Source organism: Papaver somniferum, chromosome 4 (genome assembly GCF_003573695.1).
Source record: "Papaver somniferum cultivar HN1 chromosome 4, ASM357369v1, whole genome shotgun sequence".
Classification (NCBI taxonomy): Eukaryota; Viridiplantae; Streptophyta; class Magnoliopsida; order Ranunculales; family Papaveraceae; genus Papaver; species Papaver somniferum.
The window spans coordinates 20,558,642-20,565,819 of NC_039361.1; the positions used below are offsets into that span (position 1 = coordinate 20,558,642).

General features: G+C 34.3%; 1 long non-coding RNA gene across 1 annotated transcript; it reads left to right on the forward strand.

Moving 5' to 3' along the window:
• Positions 1–2,998: 2,998 nt before the first annotated feature.
• Positions 2,999–4,731, forward strand: LOC113273588. Its single transcript, XR_003322496.1, has 3 exons — positions 2,999–3,184; positions 4,119–4,186; positions 4,383–4,731. It is a non-coding gene; the product is annotated as an uncharacterized LOC113273588 (long non-coding RNA).
• Positions 4,732–7,178: the final 2,447 nt, after the last annotated feature.

Below are 7,178 nucleotides of genomic sequence, written 5' to 3' on the forward strand. Positions count from 1 at the left end.
AAAAAAAATATAAAGAAAGGAATTTACAAAGATATGTTTCTTACAAGAAGTAAGAAACATAAGAAGAAAAGTCAAATTACATGAAAATTACATCCCAATTAACGACGGCATTGTTTTGGTTCCCTCTTAGACTGATCTTGAAAATTGAAATCCATGAAAGCATTAAAGCCCTGGCATTCTGACATACTTGATCAATCTTTAATGAGTATTCCTTGAACGTCCTTGCATTTCTTTCCTTCCAAATGCACCATAATGGTGCAGCAAGGACTACAGGTGATATTTTCTGGTTATCTTCCGGGTATCTGAGTGTGTGCCATGTTTGCATAAGATTGAGAACTGTAGAAGGCTATATACCATGTATGCCATGGAATCAAAGGACTGCAGACCAAACTCTCATTGAAAATAACATCCAAATGGTAGATGTCTTACATTCTCCTCAGCATTGCCACAAAGTAAACATTTACTCACATGATAATAAACTCATTCTAAAAATTTATCAATGGTAATGATTTTATCATGAGCAGGTAGCCAAAAGAAAAAAAATGATTTTGATGGGTACCTTCTTGTTCTGTATTGCCTTATGATGGAATTGAGGATCATTACCTTAATGTAGAGCTGAATATAGAGAGCTTGCAGAGAAGGTGCTAGAATTCGAAAGAGACCATGTTCTTCTGTCTTTTAGACTACAAAGTTGTGAGGGTTCATTTCCAATAATATCAAACAGTGACATTAGTTCATCTGCCTCTTCATCAGTAAGACATCTTCTCAAGTGAAAATTTCATCTCAATTGGTTTCCATATGAATTTATATGACTAGAAAGGGATCTTTTTTTGGTTTTACTCAACTTGAACAAGGATGGGAGTAGATTTAAAAGTTGATTTCCAACCCATACGTCAAACCAAAAAGAAATTATTTTTCCATTTGGTATGACTAATGAAGAATGAGAACATACCTTGTCTGCATGATTCGCAATGGCTTTCCAACATGATGAACAGTGGCAGTAACTTTGTCATGAACCCACTTGGATGATGATTTTCTATGTTTTTCAGTTACCATTGAATACCACAGAGAATTTTTTTCCAAGTCAAACCTCCAACTCCATGTAGCTAGCATGGACTGATTGAAATGTTGTAGGTATCTCAGTCCAAGACCACCTTTTTCGGTGGGTGGACGCACCAAATCCTAGTTTACAAGATATTTTTTGTTTTCATCTTTACTTCCATTCCAGAGAAAGTCTTCAATCTTCTTTTTCAGTATCTTAATTATTGAACTTGGTGCTTTAAAAATGCTAAAGTAATAATTAAAGAGGAAGACTAGATAAAACAGTTTTTATAAGAGCAACTTTACCCCCTTTTGTTAGCTTCACTATATTCCAAACAACTATCTTGATATCAAATCTCTCGATTACTGGATCTCATATTTCTTTAGATGTGGACTTAGTTCCCATAGGTAGGCCTAAGTATAGAATTGGTAGCTTGTCAAGCATGTTTGCCCAAGATTCCAGATATGGAGTGTCACCGACCCCAACCAATCTGATTTTAGAATAGTTTACTTAATATTTTAAGCTTGTCAGTTTTAGAATTATAAGCTTGTCAATATTACTTAATATTAATATTAATTTGAAATGAAAAGTTGCTTAATTTGAAATGTTGTTGCATTCTACTTAAGTTTTACTCATTAACTCGATAATGAATAAACAAACTATAAAAAAAATTAACAATAAATCGCATACTTTGTATCTTCAAACAGAGGCGATTTGTGCAAAACATTAATAACATTTTGTGAACCTAGAAGACCAAAAAAAAGTTTCATATCCAACAATCATAAGAATCAACAGCTTCAGTGACCCTTATATTGACCGGCCCAATAAACATGGTATCTCTACCATACCCAATGCATACAGACAAGATTACCTAGCATTCCAGGGAATCTATTATCCTCATTCTCCCTTAATATTTGTCGAACACCTTTTTCGGTTGGTTTTCGTAAATATGTAGGACCAAAATAATTAATTATTACTTGGAAAAACAATGAAAGATAAGTAAATGAAGTTTTTTTGCCCATACAAAGGTACTCATCTTTCACATCTGTTGTTTTTCCATACCCTAGAATTCTTAGAACCGAAGTAAATTTTTGTTTAGGACTATGACCTCTAATATTTATTGCATATCAAACTGATAATTAAATTGAGGTTTTATTCGAAAAAGCTCATCAATAGTCTTTTTCACCAAGTGTTGAGGCATGCAGAATCGACGTTGGAAATCTTGATCAGAGTATACACAATTGGGAAGAAGATAATCATGTGTCATCTTCTAGTGGTAAAATTCCCTCCCGAAATACGTATATCTTCTTAAGAATACTTGTTTTGTCCCTAGAGCTCTATGTATTTGTCCCGAATGTACGAGTATCAGAGTATCGATTAGTTTTTTTTATCTTCATCTTCCTCATCATCAAGTTGTTGCAATCTCCATTGATGTATTTTTTGTTGTAATATAAACCGGTTCATAGTAACATTCCTCTCTTCATTGGATCTCGCCATTGATGATTACGAAATTTGAAATTGAGAATACAAATAAAGAAATTGGTAAAATATATTGAAGTAGGTGTGAGTAATTTGAAGATATACAGGGGCGTATATATAGAAACTAGGCAAGGAGAGATAAACGTTAAAAATAGTTATTGATTAATGATAGTGTTTAATGAGCGATATTGTAAAGAACGAGCATTGGACAAAGTGATGCCAGCGCTGTAATTAATAACTGCCGATAGTAAGGCTGCACAGGAACCGACCTGAAAAACCGGACCGTCCCGGAACCGGTAGAACCGTACCTGATTTTGGGACATGTTGGTCCTGTCCTAGTCCCGTGTCGTACCAGACCGAAAGTACCGAATAATTATATCCATAGGATTTAGGGGTAGTAGATTACTGATAGCCGTTAGATCTAGGGCTGGTATATAGAGATAATTTTAGTTAGGATTTCTCATTGGGTCTCTTTTTTTTCCCGTCTTCTCTCTGAGAAAGAGAAGAAGAACAGGAACTCCATTAGATTTAGTTAACGAGAGCTTGTTTTGTTGTTTTTTTTTTTACTTCTTCTTCTTCTTCTTCTTCTTCTTCATCCTCTTCAACTAACAACACCTGCAACTTCTCTTCATCTTAAAATCCAATCTCTTCGAGATCATCACTGTAAGTTTTCCGCTATCTCTGTGTATCTTAGATTTAAAATCTTAATTCATGTATCAATTATCGTTAAAGATTGATTTATTTATTTTCAATTTTAGGGTTCAATTTTTTTTTTCATTTTTCGAATTTGAAACCCCAGATATGGGTTTTACTTAATTTGTGGATTTTGGTAGTAATTGCTGTTAAGTTAATGTTCTCGATGAGTATCATTTGTAGATTTGGTATATAATCAAGTTATAATATCCATTTCGCAAGCAAAAATGAGCCATTTTAGCAGATTCGTACTCAATCGAATTAATCTATGTGCGCGATTGTGAACTACATTTGATATGATTAAGATTGATAATATTGTAATTAAATGTGTATTGATGGTTTTGAAAGTCTGGAAAATGGTTGTTTGCTCAAATCATTACGATGCACAAGCTATGTTTGCTTTATTAGTTCACTGAACACTGTTGGATCTCTAGCTATGTTTGCTTTGTTAATTTCTTTTAGTTAAATGCAGTGCATAGTTATTATTAAACTTTGGTTGTCTTCACAAGAGTTCTATTGTGCTGAAATTTACTAGATTATGTGATTGAATAATTTGAATCTTTCACAATTGTAGTGTTCTTTAGATTTTTTTCCTATTGGGCATCTAATTGTGCTGAAGGTTACTAGTATATGTGATTGAATCATATAGAATTGCATAGTGTTCTTCAATTTCTTTTGATTGTGTGGGCACATAATTGTACAAAGTTTCTTGAGTGACGCTGGACAGTCTGTACTCAGCATCAAGAACCCTTAGTCATCTATTTTGATTGTTAAACATGTTGGGACACTGAAATTGACTCTAAGATTGAATTGTGATCAATGTTTCTAAAAGTCTCTTGTCTTGTTTTTAAAATTTCATTTTGATTGCTTTGTTTATCTGACTTGATCAAGTGTATTGTTGCAGGTTATCTTGATTAGTCGCTGAAGCCTGTTATTGGACTAGAGACAGGACAACTAGTTGCTCTTACTGAGGTTAGCATTTTACTTTTTTGTTGTGTTGTGTCATGTCACTCATGTGTGTAGTTTACTAGTTTGGCACTGTGTAGTTTACTGAGGTTATATGGAATTGTAAATTGTTTGTCAGTGATGGATGCATCAATTCCAGCTAGTTTGGCACTGTGTAGTTACTATTACTAACTGCCTAACTTGCTGTTACTTTTTATTGCAGCTTTACTGGGTCCTATCAAAAATAATGTCACCACCAGTGCAGCCATGGAATAGCTCTCCACAACCACTTCACCACCAATGCTACAACTTCAACTAATTTTCTATTAGTTGTGAACTTTCTATTAGTTGTTGGTCAGTCATCACTGTGTGTGTTTGTGTGCTACTGCTACTTGAGCACTTGTTATTTTGTTAAGACTTTGGTTGTTTGTCAGTTCGTGTGTTACTGTTACTTGTCAAGACTCTGATTGTTTGGCACTTTGGTTTGCTAGTATTATTGCTACTTTTGGGTTGTTACTTTGTTCTTTGATTGAGATATTGCTTAATATATTGAAAAACAGGTAAAACATGTACTTCATTTGTCTGAAAAACTGACAGGGAAATCTGTCTGGAATTCTGACAGAAAAGAACCGATTAGAACCGGAACCGTACCTGGTACCGTATGTGTACCGAATGGTACCGGAACCAAGGTACATGTACCGGTCCAAAATTTTGGAACCGAGACTAGGGAGGTACAGGTACTCGGTCTCGCCAAGAACCGAGCCGAACCGTGCCACTTGGTATGTCAAACAAGTTTTTCTAACTTTGTGCATCGGAATAGGTCTTGGAGATACAAAACGTATTATCTCTTACATATGTATCCACATTCACATACTTTCTAACCTTTTATTGCGCGTAGGTTCTGCCATGTGGAGTATTCAGAACATGTTGGCTAGTTCATAGATCAATGATACATATATATTACTAGTGACTGACTGAATTAGTTGAATTATTACATTTCCAACTAGTATACTTAATGCATTAGATCTTTAATTCAGCATTAAAAACACACTAAAAATTTCTTCAAAAAAAAAACACACTAAAATTAAAAATACAAAAAGTAAATGAATGGTTTCTTTACCATCTTTTCATAATTTCCAATTCGGAGCAGCAAAAAAGATCAACTTTATATAAATCCCCTTGTAATTGGTAACTTGATGCACATTATTAATAAGTTTACATGACGCAATGCTGAGGTGATTTATACATGTTTAACAAGGTTGATTAAGATTTCAACTAACTCATCTAACAACACTCAGAGAATAAGGGGTAAGATTAACACTATGTTTGTTTACTCCGGACTCATCTGAGTCGTCTGGATCTGAGTCATCTGGATCTGAGTGAAATCATCTGACTCATTTGGATCTGACACAATATGTTTGTTTTGAGTCAGATCTGACTCATCTGACTCAAAAAACGTGAGTCAGTGGTTTGGTCCCGTGAGTTAGGGATATTTTGTTACCTGACTCAAATGGGTCCGAGTCAGGGGTTATGTCTGAGTCATAGGTCGAGTCAGATCTGACTCAAAATGTAAAACAAACGGTCTGACTGCTGACTCGGTTCGAGTCAGAGATTGACTCAGATCCAGACACCGAGTCAGCTGCAAATAAACAAGATGTAAGTTGTGAGGCGTATCTTTACGGATAATTTACACAGAGAGAATATGGGACGCTCACATTGATACCAGAAGCAGAGAGATGAGAGATATTCAACTTTCCAAGAAGTAACTCCTTATCTCCACTAACACCAGTTCTAGCACAAGCCATAAGCCACCATCTTTGCAACCATAACAACTGCACCCCCTTGAAGCGTACCATATGGATTCTGCAAAATGAGAAACCTTCATTAAACAAGTTGAAATTCAACATCAGAGACAATTTTCATAATTTAAGAGAAAAAAGAGAAAGATATTTGTTTTACAATGGCACGAGTGATGACAGTGAGATAACAAATGATATGACCGTGCTCAATTCGACCAGCCTTGAGAAGATCCTTCATCATTTCAGAGATCAAACCATTTTTCTCAAAACTTCAAGAGGATTTTCGAAGGCTGCCCCCTCTGTAAGAATCCATAGGCAACGTTCTCTATTGAGTTCCTTAGATGATTTTCACCAGTATTGATTGTACATGAGAAAGTTAGTGAAGAAGTTCTTGATGTTAAGGCCATTTTGGAAATCAATCGAAGCCTTCACTATAATTCTTCGACAATTCTCTTCCCTGGAAAATTTCTACGAATGGAGTTATTAAACTTTCCTCTAAATATGTTGTGTGAACTATGGACACTTCCTTACACAAAATAGAAATATGAAAACTAAAACTACCCAAAATATTGTGGAATCATATCAAGAGGACCACAGTTTTACTGTTACATTAAAGAATAGTTGAACATGGGCTGGGTATTTATCAAGTAACGTAAACACTGACTGTTTCACTCATTATTGATAATACACATGTGAATTACTGAAAAAACAAAAAGTGTTGCAAGTGGATCTCCACCACCTTATGATCTCTCCTTCAACCTTTTGACATCCTCCACTTCTTGGTAACCCCCACAATTAGTGTAATAACTTATGTTTAATGCCTTACTCATAAGAATGCATTCCATAACTTCCTAATGTTAATGCTACCTTTATTATCCTTTCTTGTATTACACTGTAAATTGGGGCTCATTCCTTTGTAATAGATATCAGTATTTAATAATGAGAAATTCTCTCTTCCTTTCTTTGTATTTCTTTTGTGCAATAGTTCATCTTTTGATTTAGTTAATAACACGTTATCAACTAAATTTTTTTTTCAAATAATCTAGTAAGATAAAAATTCCCTATTTTTTTAAAGGTTGTCAATTAACCACGATGATGATCATTTTATATAATAAGGTAAGAACCTATCTTTCAGTTTTTTTTTTAAGAAAACGAAAAAATCAAGATCTTTTATATTAAAAAAAATAATATATTCATGCTTTGAAAAACTTCTAGTTTTC